The 20,440-nt window shown below is 35.6% G+C and overlaps 1 protein-coding gene across 7 annotated transcripts in view; it reads left to right on the forward strand.

Annotated features, from left to right (window-relative positions):
• Positions 1-20,440, forward strand: part of SLC16A7 (solute carrier family 16 member 7) — a 174,340-nt gene that overhangs the window by 16,187 nt on the left and 137,713 nt on the right. The gene's annotated exons all lie outside the window — the stretch shown is intronic.

A 20,440-nucleotide genomic window follows, 5' to 3' on the forward strand; every position in this document is an offset into this window, starting at 1 on the left:
ATATTTATAGGACATTCCATCCAAAAACAGCAGATAACACTTTCTTCTCAAGTGCGCACGGAACATTCTCCAGGATAGATCACACCTTGGGTCAGAAATCAAGCCTCAGTAAATTTAACAAAATTGAAATCATATCAAGCATCTTTTCTGACTACAACGCTATGAGATTAGAAATCAATTACAGGGAAAAAAACATAAAAAACACAAACACATGGAGGCTAAACAGTACGTTACTAAATAACCAAGAGATCACTGAAGAAATCAATGAGGAAATAAAAAAATACCTAGAGGCAAATGATAATGAAAACACAATGACCCAAAACCTATGGGATGCAGCTAAAGCCCTTCTAAGAGGGAAGTTTATAGCTATACAAGCCTACCTTAAGAAACAAGAAAAATCTCAAATAAACATTCTAACCCTACACCTAAAGGAACTAGAGAAGGAAGAACAAACAAAACCCAAAGTTAGCAGAAGGAAAGAAATCATAAAGATCAGAGCAGAAATAAATGAGATAGAAACACAGAAAACAATAGCAAAGATCAATAAAACTAAAAGCTGGTTCATTGAGAAGACAAAATTGATAAACCATTAGCCAGACTCATCAAGAAAAAGAGGGAGAGGATGCAAATCAATAAAATTAGAAATGAAAAAGGAGAAGTTACAACAGACACCGCAGAAATACAAAGCATCCTAAGAGACTACTACAAGGAACTCTATGCCAATAAAATGTACAACCTGGAAGAAATGGACAAATTCTTAGAAAGGTATAACCTTCCAAGACTAAACCAGGAAGAAATAGAAAATATGAACAGACCAATCTCAAGTAATGAAATTGAAACTGTGATTAAAAATCTTCCAAGAAACAAAAGTCCAGGACCAGATGGCTTCACAGGTAAATTCTATCAAACATTTAGAGAAGAGCTAACACCCATCCTTCTCAAACTCTTCCAAAAAATTGCAGAGGAAGGAACTCTCCCAAACTCATTCTATGAGGCCACCATCACCCTGATACCAAAACCAGACAAAGATACCAGAAAAAAAGAAAATTACAGACCAATATCACTGATGAATATAGAGGCAAAAATCCTCAACAAAATACTAGCAAACAGAATCCAACAACACATTAAAAGGATCATACACCATGATCAAGGATCCTTCAATATATTCAAATCAATCAATGTGATACACCATATTAACAAATTGAAGACTAAAAACCATATGATCATCTCAATAGATGCAGAAAAAGCTTTTGACAAAGTTCAACACCCATTTATGATAAAAACTCTCCAGAAAGTGGGCATAGAGAGAACCTACCTCAACATAATAAAGGCCATATACAACAAACCCACAGCAAACATCATTCTCAATGGTGAAAAACTGAAAGCATTTCCTCTGATATCAGAAACAGGACAAGGATATCCACTCTCACCACTATTATTCAACATAGTTTTGGAAGTCCTACCCACGGTAATCAGAGAAGAAATAGAAATAAAAGATTCCAAATTGGAAGAGAAGTAAAAGTGTCACTGTTTGCAGATGACGTGATACTATACATAGATAATCCTAAAGATGCCACCAGAAAACTACTAGAACTAATCAGTGAATTTGGTAAAGTTGCAGGATACAAAATTAATGCAAAGAAATCTCTTGCATTCCTATACACTAATGATGAAAAATCTGAAAGAGAAATTAAGGAAACACTCCCATTTACCATTGCAACAAAAAGAATAAAATACCTAGGAACAAACTACCTAGGGAGACAAAAGATCTGTATGCAGAAAACTGTAAGACACTGTTGAAAGAAATCAAAGATGATACTAACAGATGGAGAGATATACCATGTTCTTGGATTGGAAGAATCAATATTGTGAAAATGACAATACTACCCAAAGCAATATAGAGATTCAGTACAATCCCTATCAAATCACCAATGGCATTTTTTACAGAACTAGAACAAAAAATCTTAAAATTTGCATAGAGACACAAAAGACCCCAAATAGCCAAAGCAGTCTTGAGGGAAAAAAAACAGAGCTTGAGGAATCAGACCCCCTGACTTCAGACTATAGTACAAAGCTACAGTAATCAAGACAATATGGTACTGGCCAAAAACAGAAATATAGATCAATGGAACAGGATAGAAAGTCCAGAGATAAACCCGTGCACGTATGGTCAACTAATCTATGACAGAGGAGGCAAGGATATACAATGGTGAAAAGACAGTCTCTTCAATAAGTGGTGCTGGGAAAACTGGACAGCTACATGTAAAAGAATGAAATTAGAACACTCCCTCACACCATACACAAAAATAAACTCAAAAAGGATTAGAGACCTAAATGTAAGGCCAGGCACTATAAAACTCTTAGAGGAAAACATAGGAAGAACACTCTTTGACATAAATCACAACAAGATCTTTTTTGATCCACCTCGTAGAGTAATGGAAATAAAAACAAAAATAAACAAATGGGACCTAATGAAACTTCAAAGCTCTTGCACAGCAAAGGAAACTAGAAACAAGACGAAAACACAACCCTCAGAATGGGAGAAAATATTTGCAAACGAATCAACGGACAAAGGATTAATCTCCAAAATATATAAACAGCTCATGCAGTTCAATATTTAAAAAAAACCCAATCCAAAAATGGGCAGAAGACCTAAATAGGTATTTCTCCAAAGAAGACATACAGATGGCCAAGAAGCACATGAAAAGCTGCTCAACATCACTAATTATTAGAGAAATGCAAATCAAAACTACAAGGAGGTATCACCTCACACCAGTTAGAATGGGCATCATCAGAAAATCTACAAACAACAAATGCTGGAGAGGGTGTGGAGAAAAGGGAACCCTCTTGCATTGTTGGTGGGAATGTAAATTGATACAGCCACTATGGAGAACAGTATGGAGGTTCCTTAAAAACCTAAAAATAGAATTACCATATGACCCAGCAATCCCACTACTGGGCATATACCCAGAGAAAACAGTAATTCAAAAAGGCACATGCACCCCATTGTTCATTGCGGCACTATTTACAATAGGTAGGTCATGGAAGCAACCTAAATGCCCATCGACAGACGAATGGATAAAGAAGATGTGCTACATATATACGATGGAATATTACTCAGCCATAAAAAGGAACAAAATTGGGTCATTTGTAGAGACGTGGATGAATCTAGAGACTGTCATACAGAGTGAAGTAAGTCAGAAAGAGAAAAACAAATATCGCATTTTAACGCATATATGTGGAACCTAGAAAAATGGTACAGATGAACCGGTTTGCAGGCCAGAAATTGAGACACAGATGCAGAGAACAAACGTATGGACACCAAGGGGGGAAAGCTGCGGCAGGTGGGGGGGGTGGTGGTGTGATGAATTGGGAGATTGCGATTGATATGTATACACTGATGTGTATAAAATGGATGACTAATAAGAACCTGCTGTATAAAAAAATAAATAAAATAAAATTCAAAAAAAAATTGTATATTATTTGCTTATTCAGACGTCTCCTTTCTACATTCCTGGGAATTCTCTCAAATTCCTAGAAATCTGAAAATAAAAACATACACAACGTCATAATTTCTCAATTTGACAATGTGATTTTTGTTTCTAATATGTCAGTGATCACTAATAAAAACTTTCTTTTCCTTCGCTTGACATTGACTTTTACCTTTTTTTTTTCCCCCCCACAATCTCCTGTAGCAGTAGTTTCCTGATAGGATTGAAAAGAGGTATGTGGAGAGAAGTGTGTGCCAAGATTGGCAAGAATTCAGATGCTGCATTTGTTGCCTCTGTGAAACGGGTGCACCGTGTAGTCACATAATTGCGCCAATAATAATACCAGCGAAGTGACCAGGCATTCTTATCTTTAGTGACTGTTCCTGTTCTCGGAGTGTCACGGATGCTGTTGCCATTGCCCCAGAAATCTGCCTTTGGCATGTTGCTCAAACAGTGTCCTAAGCAACATAAAGACATTTGTGCCGCTGACATTTGTGTTTTCTGAACACCTAAGATGTGGATTTTTCTGTGAGCTTTAAAGCTCTGGAGAGTCTAAAAAGATTCGCCTCCTGGAGCCTGCTTGTTGCCTCATCCTGGACCCAGGCCTCGCTCCTGCTCCATGACTTGACTTTGTTGGATCTTGGCATTGACTCTGGCCAGCACCTAGTGACTGTCCCCTGAAATGCCCTTTGGTTTTACTGGAAGGAGGAACTACAAATAATAGTCGTGGGAACCTAACAGTTGCCAGAAGCCAGACTGACAAAGAAAACCATAAAGACCATGCAACACCATGCCTAAAGGAACTGGCTTTTAGCTTTACCACCCTGGGCCTGTAACCTTTAGCTATAAATACATAGAGTAGGGATTTCATTGTACAGCATTTTACTTGTCAGAGAACAGAGTCGGAAGCACTTATTATTTACTGAAGGTAGGAAGCACTCTGATAGTACCTAAATAACATCTTTTTATGGGAATTATCTTGTTTGCTTCTGACCAAACCATTTGATCATTTACTTTGAACAAAACTAAAAAAATTAGATGGCAGCAATAATCATTTGTCATGCAATTCAGATATTCTGGGTAGACCACTAAAAGTGTCAAATTTGTATTTATCCTCTATAAGTAAGCTCTTAGTTTTTCCTGAGTTTATTTTAAATTTTGATAGATATTTTAGTTTTTTAATGAAAAAAATTCCAACAGCTATTTTTTCATAAATATAAAAAAGAAATATTGTGAGTTGATTTTAAAGTTATCTTATTTGCCTTTTATTGTGTAAAAATTACCGTTATCTTCTTAAGACTCTGCTTGATTCTGTCCTTTAGTTATTTAAGTTGTCTCAAGTCAACTGTTAATAAGGGTAAAAAATAATGTTCAATAGACCGAGGAAGGGGAACTGGGTCACTTTTATTCTGGAGAAAAGTATAGTCCATAGAAATTAAAGGAATTTCAGCATTTACAGAATAAGCCTATTACATGGGCAGAGCTAAGCTACATGTAATGTATTTCCATATTCCTGTAACGTTCATTATTTAAAAGGTAACTAGAACTCATTTCTATTATTATACTTAATAGCATATTTTCTAGCATCATTACCCAGTTAAAAGTTATATTCTGCCTGGGAATTTACCTAAAATCAGTGAGATTTTGTAGATTTTAATTGTTATATGTTTTGGCATAAATGTATTCTTTGGCGAGGTGGCTGGCTAACTTTATTAAATAATTAATTTGATTTTTTTTTCTACTGCATAGTATTTTGAGTTAATAAGTAGGGTGAATGAAATCACTTTTTTTTTTTTTTCTAGGATTATTAGTAGGCCCTCTTCTCCGTAAAGAATGAAATAAAAAATTTAATCTGCACATGTTATTGCTCTATTCTACAAGTCTTTAGTCATGTGAATATATCACCTAAATTAGTGCACATTCATAAGATTTATAAAATGGTTTATTCTTATTCAATATATGTACACTTCTCATCCATCATTATTAATGTACTCATAAAATGCTACTTGGCTTTGGACAGGCACTAGCCTCCAAACTATAGTCTGTTCAGGGAATGCCTAAATTCAGAATTTTCCAAACTTATTTGATTACAGATGCCATTTTTGAACAGAATTTCACAGCGTTGGAATTTAATGGAACACCATTGAGAAAATATTTCCTTGAGGAAAAGACCTAGGTGTTTAAACGAAATAGAATTTTGAAACTATTATTCATAAAGTCATGCCTGTGCCTGAAGAGTAACTGAATTTGGATTTCATTTTCATAGTTCAAACATGTGATATATTCTCAGGTATTTTACGGTGCATATCAAAGTAGGTAGCCACTGTCCCTGTTTTCATAATAACACTACCAACATCAAAATCACATGGGTTGGGCTTCCCTGGTGGTGCAGTGGTTAAGAATCCGCCTGCCAATGCAGGGGACACGGGTTCAAGCCCTGGTCCAGGAAGATCCCACATGCTGCGGAGCAACTAAGCCCGTGCGCCACAACTACTGAGCCTGCACTCTAGAGCCTGCGAGCCACAACTACTGAAGCCCGTGTGCCTAGAGCCCGTGCTCTGCAACAAGAGAAGCCACTGCAATGAGAAGCCGGTGCACCGCAACGAAGAGAAGCCCCTGCTCACCGCAACTAGAGAAAGCCCACGTGCAGCAACGAAGAACCAACGCAGCCAAAAATAAATAAATAAAATAAATAAATTTATTAAAAAAAATCATATGGGTTACTAGGTCATATGGGTTACTAAAATTTTTATATTAATATAACAATAATAAAAGCAAAATAATGTATGGAATTATTGAGGTGGGGAATTAATTGTTGAGACCAGGGCTCTGGCCTAATCTATTTTAAATAATTTAAATATAACTTCATTATTAGGGAGCTAAATGAACACTTCTCATGTGAGGTCACTATGGTTACTTTGTTTATTATTCATAGAATCACTCTGCCTTCCCAAACCTTGAGGTTTTAATCATTAGAAAAACATTTATTTTACTGACATCTGGTTCCCTTATTTCTATGGATTGCCACATCATACATAGAGGCATTCTAAAATTTTGAACGCCTTTGCTAAAAGCTCTTAAATGAAATATAGCTTTATTTTACTATTGTTAAGTAACTGACCAAATTTTGTGCAATCCTTGAGGGTTTTGTGGGTTTTTTTTTTTCTTTTTTTGCTTCACAGGAAGCAAAGACATTTACTGTGTATTGCAGAAATATTAAGAAAAAAAATATTGGAACTATTCCCTGACATCTGTAACCCATTTTATCTTTCCTTTTACAGCTATAGCATTATAGCTTGTGGCCATGTCACTGAGTTGCTTAATTATCAATACCATTTATATGCTTATCTGCTAAATAGACTTCATAGATTTCCTTAAACACACGACTCAGCATCCCTAGATCATTTTTCTCACCATATTCTAAAGCTTTATTCCATATATTACATACTCAAACATTTGTTAAACTACATGGCTAACCAACATAGATTGCTATGTTATTTTATACAATAGATTTAAAAATACAGATGCTTAGTATTTTTTTGCTAATTGTGTTTCCATGTAAGCTCATTCCATCTTTTCTAGCATGACTGAGACCAATGAAATTAAAAATATTGTTGTACTCAATAATGGGGTTAAAAGATGAGTAAAAGTCACCTGCATTCAAGCCCACAACAAGGCTTCGTAAATTTTGACTAATGTTTGCCGGTCTACGGAAACAGCACACTGGACTTTCCTTCCACATTTCCTGTACCCTTCAAGGAAGGGTGAAAATAAAGATTATGCAAAAACTAATTCTTTGACAGTAGAACGTTCCCCTCCAAGTCTAAAATGCATGACAGTTAACAGTACTAATTTTTCAGTAATCACACCCTTATTGTGTGTGATCTTCCTTTCTTAGTAGTGCCTCTGGTAATAAAGTACACATAGATATTAAGGTCGAGAACTTCCAAAGAGAAATGGTTGACTCTTGACCACTGACACCATCATCCCCATCTTCCTACCCACAACTCACTTTTTTCTTGGTTTTGTGGGAGTCACCTATCTACAATGAAATTTTGGTATAATAGTAGAAATGATAGTAGAAATGCTGTTTTACTTGGAAGTTGGCTATGTTTTCTATGTAGAATTTTATGCTGATATAATTTTGTGATTTATATATATTTTTACCTGTTCCTATATATTACCATTTACAACACCTGATTATAAAGAAAATTTTCATGGAAATTTTATTTTATAAATTAAAAAAAATTTTTCAACTACCCTAAAAACTCTACATGTTAGATGTATCTAAACTGAGCATTTAAAGTCATTGAGTGACTTCTTACTAAAACATGAAGATTTTACCAGATACTTTCTATTGAAGTGGGCATTTAACCTTTACCTAATCTGATTTGTGAGGTAAACCCTTTTCCTTTTCAGATTTGTAGGATTCAAACAAAGGCAAATTTAAATTGCAGACTTGTATTGAAGACTTCCAATTTTACACACTCTGTCTGTGTAAACTGAATCATTTACTCAGAGAAACTTAGAGGTTATTTAAGCACATTATTTCACCCCATGTATTAATCCTACTGAATCCATTAAAAGTGATTATCTAGCTTCAGTTGATTGCTTTGCAGGCATATAGTTACTTACCATCTTACAAGCAGCTCATATTTTTCTTAGCCAGCTTTGTTTGTTAGTAAGTTTATTTTAATATTAACCTGAGAGGGAAAGTGCCTATGAATTTTATTAATCTATGAATTGGAAACATTCACACCAGAAAGGCAGATCTTTGGCTCCCTGCTGACAGATCCTGAGGGAATCTGTCCCTTTCCACAGCCCTAGTGAGGATAGCCATGTGTACATCACATGACGTGGGCTGAGTAAATCAGAAATGATGGGCGCTGGAGTTGTAAGAAATCAGTAACTCTGATCTAGTGGCTATGTTGGCACGTGTGCAAATAGAGGAAGCTGCCAGGCAGAGAGAACACAGAGCATATGCTCCAAAGAAGCAGTTACAATTACATTATCATAATGACTTTCATTTATTGAGCGCCTACTGTCTCAGGCACTGTCCTAAGCCCTTTACATGCGTTATCTTGTTTAATCCTATAAGAAAAGTAGTTACTACTTTTTTACAAAAAAAGGAACCAAGGCACTGAGACATTAAGTGACTCACCACAGTTCACAAAGTTAGTAAATAATAGAGATAATGTTTGAGACTAGACACTCTAACCTTAGATTCCACATTTTATCACTTAGATTATACTCAGCATCTGAACCCGTTCAGGGCCCTAAAGAGACAGAGGAGGCAGCTGCCTAACAACTCTACAGTTGAGTTCTGTGTTGATATTGTTTTGTTTTTTTTTCTCCCCTTTTCCTTAAGCTACACTGAGTGAATTTTGATTCCTTGCAGCCATAGATCCCTGCCCATGAAATGGATTTGATTATTCATGTTATTCTAGGTTTTGCCCGCATAAAGAACTCTGAGTGTTATAGGTTCATTGCTGGGATTCTAGATGCAAAGCAGAACACATCAACTTGGAAATTATTTACTGCTTCATATAAAAACCCTTTTTTCTGAAAAGGTCCAAGTAACTACTGAATTTATAATGAGATGTGTTTATGAAAAATTTGCACATGAAAGCAGCACAACGTGGTCTGCATTGGAATTAATGTTAAGGATGCAGACATCAACCAAGTGGTCTTACCTATGGATTGAGAACAGTTTTCGCGATGTGGTGCTCAAGAAGTTATAACATTTCTCTTGGCTTTTTCATTAGTCAGGAACGTTGATGACGAAGGCCCTTCTAATCACTTCCTGTTCTCTGTTTTGCAAAAATATCTGTAATTTTACCACTATAAAAACAATATTGAATTAGACATGTGTGTCTTCTTCAGAAGGCACAGAAAACAGGAAATTGGCAAGAGAAAATGAATCAGAGCATGTGTAGCAGAGGAGAAAGTAGGAGGCAAACATTTGTGAGGAAGAGAAATCAAGTGTGCGATAAGAATACATCTCAGAAGGGAATCACATTGGATTATTGATCAGAACACAAAATTATGTACAAAAGTCCACCCCCTCCAAACTGGGAGATATATTTATAATATTTTGCTGTTAGTCATAATATTACTTTAAAAAAATTACCCTTCACACCAATGTCTGAGTTTATGGCCTTTCGTCGGCTTTCCTTAGCTATGCAGTTGGCCCACTGATTGTATTTACAAACCCAGCCCAAACATATTCTGGTTTTGCAGGCCAATCTGAATAGAGGCAGATGTAATTAGTCTCTGCCCAGGAGTCTAGGAAGTGGTGAGGCTAAGCTGGAATGGGGTGCCCCATTACTGACAATTGTGTCCTCTAATATTTAATATGACTTGAATGTCCCATTCTCTGTGCAGATGTCTAACACTATTCACCGTGTACCAGAATTCCCAAGCTACTAATTGTTTTCCTCTCATTCTTAGATTACAAAGACCTTGAGAGGTGAAATCACGTCATAGTTTCTTGAGATCCACATACAGAGTGTTCCCCATTGTTTCTTTCTTTCTGACAGACTGAGTCAACTTCTAGAATCATTGGCCCTTACACTGCCTTGTCTGAGTGTGAGCAAACTATCACATGTTACTGTTTGGTATTTTGTGGTACTAATTGATAGCTAGTTTAAACTTTTTTTGAAGTTGTTTAGTATTGTTATTGTTTTACCATATGTCAGAATAAAAGTTCAACATTCCTTTAATGCTTCTCTTACAATTTGGTTAAAACTAAGACAGTGCAAATTAGACCATTTGGGTATGTGGTGTGAGTGCAGTTTTGTTTCAGTGTTGAAGGCACATAAACATCAGTTTTACAAATTTGTTTTATTAAAAAAAAAAAAAAAAAAAAAAAAAAAAAAAAAAAAAAAAATAAAATATGAAAACTTTTTTTCTACATAGAAGCTAGGAAAGTATGATTTTTTTTTTTTATCCTGTCCATTTGGGGGAGGGTAAGGAAGTGGATGGTGCACAGAGAAATACCTATTCATGTTAATTCAGGGATGAAAATTTATCTTTGCTTTGAGGAAATTGCATTTTAGTTGTATTTTCAGTATTTCCTCATATGTTTATAACTTTATTTCCTTTACCATTCCATCCTCCAATCACACACGTCTTTATGTTCTCTGACTCTTCTGATTGAAGTAAATGTGAAATTAATGGCTTAGTCACCACATTCTACACTCAGAGTGAGAAGGTGGTATAAAGGTACTATGTGCCTCCCACGTATGTGTGCTCAAATAAGGTAAAGACAAATTGTTAAGTAAGCTAGAGAACTATCTTTTAATTAAGGATAAGCTAACATTAGAAGTATCTATTGAATTACGTGTTCAAACATAATGATCAACCTACTTATATGTTGCTAGGATGCTGTCCAAACCAGTATAATCTTCCTTCCAGGCTGAAAAGTATGTTGTTGTTCCCCTCTTACTCTTGGTGATTTAAAATAGAACACAGAAATTTGTCAAACATTTCAATCTAACCTACTCCATATATTGATAAGATAAATCAGGCTATAATTATTTTTTTCGGTCATCAAAGAGAATGAAGTACCTAAGTCTTTTATCCATTTTTCTATGTGATTATCTTTTTGTTGCTTACAGTCTTTATATATCCCATGTATTCTATATATATATATAAATATTACAGATACCTTCCTTCAAATTAAGGCTTTCTTTTTCATTTTCTGTATAGTGTCTTTTGACAAATGGTTCTGAATTTTAATAGCTGAATTTATCAGTTATTTTCATCCTTTTTTGCTAGTTTGTTTAATCTATTACTCCTTGCTTAATACATCCCTTCCTGACCCCAAGGTCATAATGATACTATCGTAAATGTCCCTCAGTACTGTCCAATAGACCTTTCTGCACTGGTCGAAATATTTCATACCTGGCACTGCCCAATGTGGTAGCCACTAACCACATGTTACTTTTGAGTACTTGAAATGTGAACAATGCGACTGAGGAGCTAAATTTTAAAATTTAATTTCAATTAATTTACATATAAATTTAAATAGCCCCGTGTGGCTGTTGACTATTGTATTGGCTAGCTGAGCTATGGCTTTGTTTTATCATGAAGGGTGATTCACCTTATGTTCATTTTTCTGCAGGGTGTGAGGGGAAAACCTAGGGTCATATTTTCCCATATGGATGACCAGTTGGCCTAGAACAACAGTTTTTTCCTACTGATTGATAATACCAGTTTTGAAATAAAAATAAATTATGTGTGTGCGTGTGTGTGTGTTTCCTGGTTTTCTGTTGTGTTCCTTGATGAATTTATCTACCCTGGTACCTGTGCCTCTCACTGTCAGGCACCAAAGCTTTATAATAAGCCTTGATATTTAGTCATGCTCTTCCCACTCCTTTGGTTCTATTTCAGAAATGACTTTGCCATTCTAGGCCTTTGATCTTTCAATACATTTTAGATTCAGGTTTTCAAGTAAAAAAAAAAATGGCATTTTTCATTGCATTTGAATCAATACATCTACGTGGCATTTTTATGATATTGAAACTTTCAATTCATGAGCGTGATTTATCTCTATTCATTCAGTTCTTCTTTCACGGGCTCCATTTGTTTTTAATCTACAAAGGATTTGGTACATTTTGTTGTATTTTAAAGGAAGAACTATATGTTGAAGATACTATGTCTGTTGTCTTTTTAAAACCACATATTCAAATCTCCCAAACGGGTAACATTAAGTATGATGTTACAGATTTTTGTTTAGTTTTTTGTTGTTTTTATAGATAGCAGATTGAGGAATTTTTCTTCAATTTTTAGTTTGGTAGAATTTTGAGATGATTTTAAAATTTTTCCTTTATTGTGGTGAATTACAGTAATTGGTTTTAAAATATTTACTTTATTATTTGTCTTTTGGCCCTCAGGTATTCAGAATTGAATTAAAAACTAATCATAATCTTTAGGTTGTGACATGCTCTCATCATTCATAGCTATGTTTAATTATTTGTTAACATAATGAAAACTAATGAACCCACCAACGAATTCAAGAATTAGAATATTAACAAAAATGTAAACTTACCTATGTGCATCTCCCTGGTCTCATTCTTTGATACTTATCCACCCATCCCCCAACCCCTTCCCAGAGCTAACCACTATTAGAAGTTTTGTATTTATTATTCAATTGCTTTCTTTTTCTTTTGTTCAGTTTTAGTAAGTTATATTTGGGCAAAAGTTTTTTTTTTTTTTTAATGTTTAGTTCTTGTACAATTCTTCGTGGTCTCTTACTGTTTAATTATATTTTAATCCTTTTCTGTTTAAAGCATACTCAATTTATATTTTCTGGTTGATAATTTTGCTATCTAATGTATTTATGGACCAGATTCTACTATCTGTAGTTTCTCCTGGTTCTTGCTTAATAATGCCTTGCAAATGAATATTACTTGGATCTTCATCATGCAAGAATTATTTGAAGCTTGGACTAAGCTGGATTTTTAGTTGAGAGAATTTGTATTTCCTTTTTCCAGGGCCTGGGACATTACCCAATACTATAAACTGTTTTTAGATGTTTGAACCACCTTGATAGTACGAAATTGGAGGGCAAAGTCATGTGAGGGATTACTGTTGGTTATGAATCCTCAGGTGATATTTTTTGTTCCCTGTCACCAGTGCCAAATTTAGAGGCAGACTGGTTCCTTTGCAGTTGCCAGCAGTGTGTAGTGTGTGCGTCTGTGTGTGTGTATCTGTGTGTGTGTAGCATTGCAAACTTGCAAACTTATTTCTGGTACAATGACAGTACAGTTTTATTGGGTCACAGGAGGGAGTATCACCTTTTAGACTTTCCATCTCTGGCTGACCTTGGGCCTTGTGATCTATTGCAACTCTTTGGGCTGTGAAACCCCAAGTCCAAGTCTACTTAGTTGATCAAATGTCCCAAGAGGAAACCTGAATAAAGTACTCTTCTTAACCACTTGGTTTCCACTTTCAGTTAGTTTCGTTTTCTGGATGTTTCTTACTTTCTTCTAGTTTTCCTGTTTTATGTACAATTTTTTAGTTGCTTTCAATGGAGGGATTTTTATACCATAAAGGACAGAGACTTGCACAAATTAACTCAAGTTGGAAACACAGGGGATTTTCTTGCAGCCTAATTTCAGGAAGTATAGTTAGATCTGACTGGAAGAGGAATGCAGCCCTGATCTTCCCCCATGGCCTACCGATTTTCCTTTCTGTGGCAGTGCTAAATGACCTCACACTTCTAGTGTCCAACACCATCCAACTGACTCAGTCTTTCCATGTATCACCTCAAATTCTTGAGATAGAAGATAAAATTGTCTTCGCCTCACCTATAGATGGTAGTATGGTGGTATACTATCTAAGGACAGCATGCCACAATGGTTAGAGCTTGGGTTCTGCAGCTAGACTGGCTGGATTTGAAGCTCAGCTCCAAATCTTGCTAGCCTTGTAATCTTGGGAAACTTCCTGTGACTCAATTTCTTCATCTGTAAATGGGGATGATAATAATATTCCCCACCTCACAGTTGTAATGAGGGTTAAATGAGTGACTGCATGTGAAGAGTAAAGAGCAAGAGCCTTGGATATAGTGGCTACTCAATAAGTATTAGTTATTTCTTTCTCCTTCTCACTCGATGTAAGCCCTGGTCTAATTGGCTATAGCCTGGGGTTAGGATCATGTGGTACCTAGGTATGTTCTACCTAGCAGGTCTACCTAGGTATGTTCCTTTATCATCATTGAGAAGCAGACTGAAAGAAAGGAAGGCAGTAGCAAATGTGCCTAATATAGATTGGTGAAAAAGAAGCAAAACAATTTGTCAGTTTGGGAAAAACATTTTTTAATATAGTTTGCTTTATATAAAAAATATACTTCAATGGTAGAATTGTTACCTAAAGAGACAGTTTTTTTTTTTAAATTGGTGTATAGTTGCTTTACAGTGTTGTGTTAGTTTCTGCTGTACAGCAAAGTGAATCAGCTCTATGTATACATATATCCCCTCTTTTTTGGATTTCCTTCCCATTTAGATCACCACAGAGCATTGAGTAGAGTTCCCTGTGCTCTACAGTAGGTTCTCATTAGTTATCTATTTTATACATAGTAGTATATATATGTCAATCCCAATCTCCCAATTCATCCCAACCCCCCCTTCTCCCCTTGGTGTCCATACGTTTGTTTTCTATGTCTGTGTCTTTATTTCTACTTTGCAAATAGGTTCATCTGTACCATATTTCTAGATTCCACATATATGAATTAATATACGATATTTTTCTCTTTCTGACTTACCTCACTCTGTATGACAGTCTCTAGTCATATATACAGTGGAATATTACTCAGCCATTAAAAGGAAAGAAATTGGGGCATTTGTAGAGGGACAGATGTATTTAAAAAATTACATTGACTGAGCTATATTATGTAACATGTTACACCTGGAAATTTTCCTGTTGCAATTAATCATATGCTTATTGACAATCTGCTGTGTATGAAACACTATATTATATGGGAGGAGCAAAAAGGAGGTAAAAGCAGAATATGTTAGTAGGTGTAATTACAGATTATAGGGGTAGAATCATGAGCATTTTACAGAAGAAAGTGTCATTCTTTTCCTAAATATTTCTAGGAAAACCTTAAACATTTCAAGGAATCATTTTCACTGTCCTTTTAAGTTCCTCAGGTTTCTTTGTTTTTTGGCTTTTTTTTTTTTTTTGATTGCTTTGTTTGTTTCTTAAGAGAAGAGTATGTAACATAAAAGTGAAGGTCTGGACTCAACCTAATTCCCCACAGATTAGTACATGCAATTGTGTTCTGGGTTATTTCCAGGCCCTTGGTAACTTAAAAATGAATAAATAAAACTAACCATGATTTCATTTGTACAGTCTTTTATGATCAACCCAGTGTTTTCATTGATTCATCTCGTTAATTCAGTGAGGTGGATCAATGCGATAATTCTCTCCATTTTACGGATGAATACAACTGAGGGACTGTAAGTGACTCACAGTCACATAACAGATACGCAGGAGAAAGAGCCTGACTCAAACATAGGAGTTCCTGCTGCTTGCCAGCAACCAGTCCTGTCACAGAAATGAATATACTGCTGGCAGTGTGTTAGAGGGTGCTCCTGAGCTCAGAATTTTGCCTATGGATTCAGGCTCACAGCTGATGACAACTTGGTCAGATTGAAAAACAGGGAAAGCAAGTCTGGTAAAAGCAAAAGGGATATAAATTGGAACAAGGACAGTTTTAACTCCTTTGACACTGAATAAAACATGTTTAAACTTTCCATCTGAATATATGTTATATGGGAGTTCAGTGTGTACCAACAAGAGACTTTGTTCTTATAACATTTATAAATGTTATTTAATATTGGTTTTTTCTAGTCTCAAGAACATGGAGAGAAGTGCTTGAAAGTACTTGACCTTTAAATGCAGAGTGTATAAATTAATTCATGTTATTACTTCAGCTGAGTTATCTTGTAAATAAAACTTTTTCCTCATTAGAAAGGAAGCCAATCTTGCAATTCCCCATAGGTCTCCTATCACTTTAACCATGCTGTGCTTCATACATTGACCTGGAACCCAAGAGAATTTATGCACAGTTCGTGATTTAAACCAGAAGTAATTTCCTGTGGCATTATGTCACAACATCAACTACGGAACCAAAATCCATTCTTTTTTTGTTTCATTAGAAAAATTTAAATAAATTCCTTCAGAAGTTCATAAAATTTGATAGGCCACTGTTTAGAGTTCTTGCACTGTATAAAGTGCAAATCCATTTCTTATGTAAACCGTGTTATCATGCAGTTATCTATATGTGTGAGTGTATGTACCAATCTTTTGATTTTTTTTTATTTATCTTGATGTCTGATGTTTGTCATTAATTTTTCTAGAGAGAAACTTTAGCTTCCTGAGGAAAAACTCCTTACCTTGAAGTAATGAAATGTTTTTGCTCACAAAGCTTCAGAGAAAGTAAGATTAAATATGGGGACTTTCTCTGGATAAATTTGTCATCTTTACTCAGTTCCTGCTTTTTTTACATTTTTGTACATTTAGACAATCTCCCTCCCTGCCTTGGTCTTTTTCCCAGACTTTGCTTTTTCTATCACCTAACACTGTTTGTTTCCAAAACCTCTGCTGTTTTTCTTTCCTTGCTCATAATTTCAGTAACATGTCTGTCTTCAGAGTTTCAGCTCCGCCCTCTAAGCTGGTGGTTTCTGAGTCTACAGCCCTTACCCTGACTGATCCCTTGCTGCAGTCCTGCATGGCCATTGCCTGTATGATGTTCTTCCATTCATACTATGACAGTATTGCAAATCCATTAATATCCACCCAGTCTTCCACACTGGGAACACAAGGTCCTTCTTGACATTTCTTACCATCTAGTACAACCACATTTTCATCAAACCCTTAAGACTCAAGCTATATCCTTGAATCCAACATTTCTTCCCATTCTTGTTGCCACTGCTTTAGTCGGTAACTTTACCATCTTCTACCTGAACTACTCCGCAGTTCTTCCCTGCACTTTGTAATTCTCCCCATTGCCCTCAAAGCAATTTTACTGAAAAACACATCTGATCATATCTTTCTCATGCTTCAAAACCTACAGAGACCTCCCTTTACTGTTGTGATCCTTAGCTTTCCTTTTGCTGTCACGCACCATCGTATGTTTCCAGTCTCGATTCCTGCTCCTTCTGAACAAGCATCCAATGATTCAGGGCCATCGTTTGCTACATCAGGAATCATACCTTTGAACATTCTGCTCTTTGTATCTGAAATGACTTATTCTTCTTCTCCAACTGAATGTCTTTCATGCCTCAGTTCAATTCTCATTTCCTCTATGAAATCATGCCAGAGTCCCATAGGAAGCATTTATTGCTTTCATAGGAACTTAATCTACCCCTGCTGTAGCTTTTATCACATTTGACTGTAATTATATGCTTATATGTCTATCTCCTCCACTATGTAGTGAGGAGAAAAACACATCATTTCTTTGTGTGTGTGTGTGTGTGTGTGTGTGTGTGTGTGTGTATTTTAACCCAGCACCTAGCTTAGGGCCTTCCATATGGGATGTCCTCAGTAAATAATAACTGAATAAATAAATGAATCAATTAATTAATGTCCCACCCAGCATTCAGATTAAATTTTCCCATACTTAGGTTAGAGATATAAATAACTTTTTAAGACTACATTGATTCTCAAAAGACTCTTCTCTATCTTCATTTATATAACAATTTGTTTGTTGGTTGGTCTACTTACCTATTTATCTGTCTTAGCTCAGGCTGTTATAATAAAATACCATAAACAGGTGGCTTAAACAACAGACAATTATTTCTCACAAATCTGGAAGCTGGGAAGTCCAAGATCAAGGTGCTGGCTAATTTGATTTCTGGCATGAGCCCTGTTCCTGGCTTGCAGATGGCCATTGTCTTGCTGTGTCCTCCCATGATGCATGCACACGTGTGACTGAGATTGGGAGCTGGAGCAGGAAAGGGAGAGGGAATAGATAGATATGGTTTTCTGGTCTCTTCTTATAGGGGCACTAATCCCATCCTGAGGACCACCCCACCCATGACCTCATCTAACCCTAATTGCCTCCTAGTGGTTCTACCTCCTAATATCCTCACATTGGGAATTTGGGGGGAACAGAGACATGCAGTCCATAACATTTTTCATCTAACTGTATCTATCTGTCTCCATTTCAGCATTATACAGTGATAGAACAATACTTGGAGAACTCAGATTTCTCAAATGATAATCAAATTTTCTATCCAGAAGCTATATGCTTAACTATTAAAATGATATGCTCTTCTCGTACTTGTTTAAAATATTATATTATGACCAGTGTACCTATTACATAATAAACTACAAAAATTATCTACTCATAAGTAATAAAATGAAAGAAAATAAATTCATTTTTATGAGCAACTTTAAAATGGAAGTAGTTGATGGTATTTATAAGTTGTTGCTATAAAAACCTTCTGCTACAAAGCATTTAAGAATGTGTGCCTATGTAGAATTTCTTCAACTTCAAATTTTATTGTCATTTCCCAAATATGCTTATATGCCTTTCTGCATCCAAACTTTTGATCTCTGAATTTAGTATATTTTCTTTTGCAGTCTGTATCTATTAATATTTAGCCTGTCCTTCAAGGGCAGTTCAAATTCCACCCTTTTCAATACTGCCTATCCTGATGACCCCAGCTAGAATAATCTGTTTTCCCTTTTGAATTTTCATAGCATTCCCTGATTGAATAATGTTTTTGGAACTCATATATTATCTTACTTTTCAACTTTCTATGCATTGCATGTAAACTTTCTGAAGAAAAACATGTTTACACCTTTCTATGCTATGCAATAGTCACTAAAGTGTCATACACTGTAGGCCCAAATCATCAATTGTTGAAACAAGGGACAAAGGAGTGAGAACTGGATTAACTTTGTGGGAATTGTGATACCTCATGGCTCTCCCAGACTTCTCTTTTTATACACCACTGATACTCCAGCAGAATGATGGCTCCCTGCTGTGGTCTCTTTCCTTGACGGTGTGCATTTCCTCTTTGGGAAGCTCATAGTCCTTGCTTTACCTTGAACGTTATTATGCTTAACATCAAGTGGCATATATTGGTTCACTAGTGGAACACTCAAAATATGAGCAGATTTTCTGCCTTTCATAGGTTAAAATGTAATACAGAACATTCTTCAGATAGCAGTATTTTGACACAGTTGGAAGATAATACTTAAGAAGCACTGTTTACCAGTGTTATGAAAATTAGCACCTTGCTAAACCTCTTCGGAGCTGTTTCCTTATCTGCAAAAGGCAGGTGGTGAAACCTCTCTTAGCAGGATTGTTACAGCTGTTGAAAGAAACACACATAGAGGTTACTTGGCTTATACTGGGTGCTCCAAATAAGTCAGCTCCTTTCTCCCAACTAATGGCTATGGACTAAACAGTGAAAATGATTCTTACTTAGCATAGAATCAGCTAGCACTATGAGAAAACTTAATATAGTAGTTTTGTTACCTCGAGTTTTGAAAGTTATGTTTATGGAATATACATGCATTTAATCTTCAATGATTTTTTCATGATAACTGTTTCGTAATAAACTTGTAAGATCAGAATTGCATCTTTCCAGCTGCTAGTTAAACATTAAGCTAATTCTCTGATAAGAGGATTAAATGATTAAAATCAGTGGTTTCTTGGTATCCATGAGGGAAAGCCTTCAATTTCCTTTTTGTCAAATCACATATTTAGAAACTAAATATATAAGACATTTGTTTCGAGGACAAATAGCTGGGAAATTTGATTGTATGTGTATTGTATCCTTTTTCAATAGAAGATATTTATAGCTATGTATTAATTACTTAGGTAGTCAGTTTATTTTTGGTTAAAATTCAAAATTAGAAATTTTGAATTCAGACTAGTTTTAAGGTTGAGGGTGAGGTAGAGAGTGATGGAAACGTGTTTTCATGCTGCATCAGTTTGGCTTCCTGAAGAGTTTGACATACTACAAGGCTATTTCTTCAGCTTTTATTAGGAATTGGATTTATTTTCTTCCTGAGTTTAGGCTCATAGCTCAGGCAAAGACATAAGCTCTTCTGCTGCTAGAACAGGTCTTTGGGAAGAAAATACATTCCATTCTGTGCTTTTGTTTATAGCAAAATGTCAAGTCAGTTACCTACTGAACACAAACCTCAAGAATTCTGGGATCTCAAACTTGAAATAGATGGACACATCTGCCAGGAGAAGAAAATTGGTACTGGATTTGACAAGGCCTAGTAACGCAGTGTTATATTTAGATTCAGATAGCCAACAGGAAACATTATGGTTCATGCTATTATGTATTATTGTATATAACTGCCTCGTTGATCCAGTTAAAACATATATTGAGTTCTCTACATGTTCAAAGCACTGTTCTACATAGAGGTTCTCGGGAAAGTAAATATAAAGAAAACCTGATTCATGACTGTAAGGA

This window comes from Balaenoptera ricei, chromosome 10 (assembly GCF_028023285.1).
Source record: "Balaenoptera ricei isolate mBalRic1 chromosome 10, mBalRic1.hap2, whole genome shotgun sequence".
Taxonomy (NCBI): Eukaryota; Metazoa; Chordata; class Mammalia; order Artiodactyla; family Balaenopteridae; genus Balaenoptera; species Balaenoptera ricei.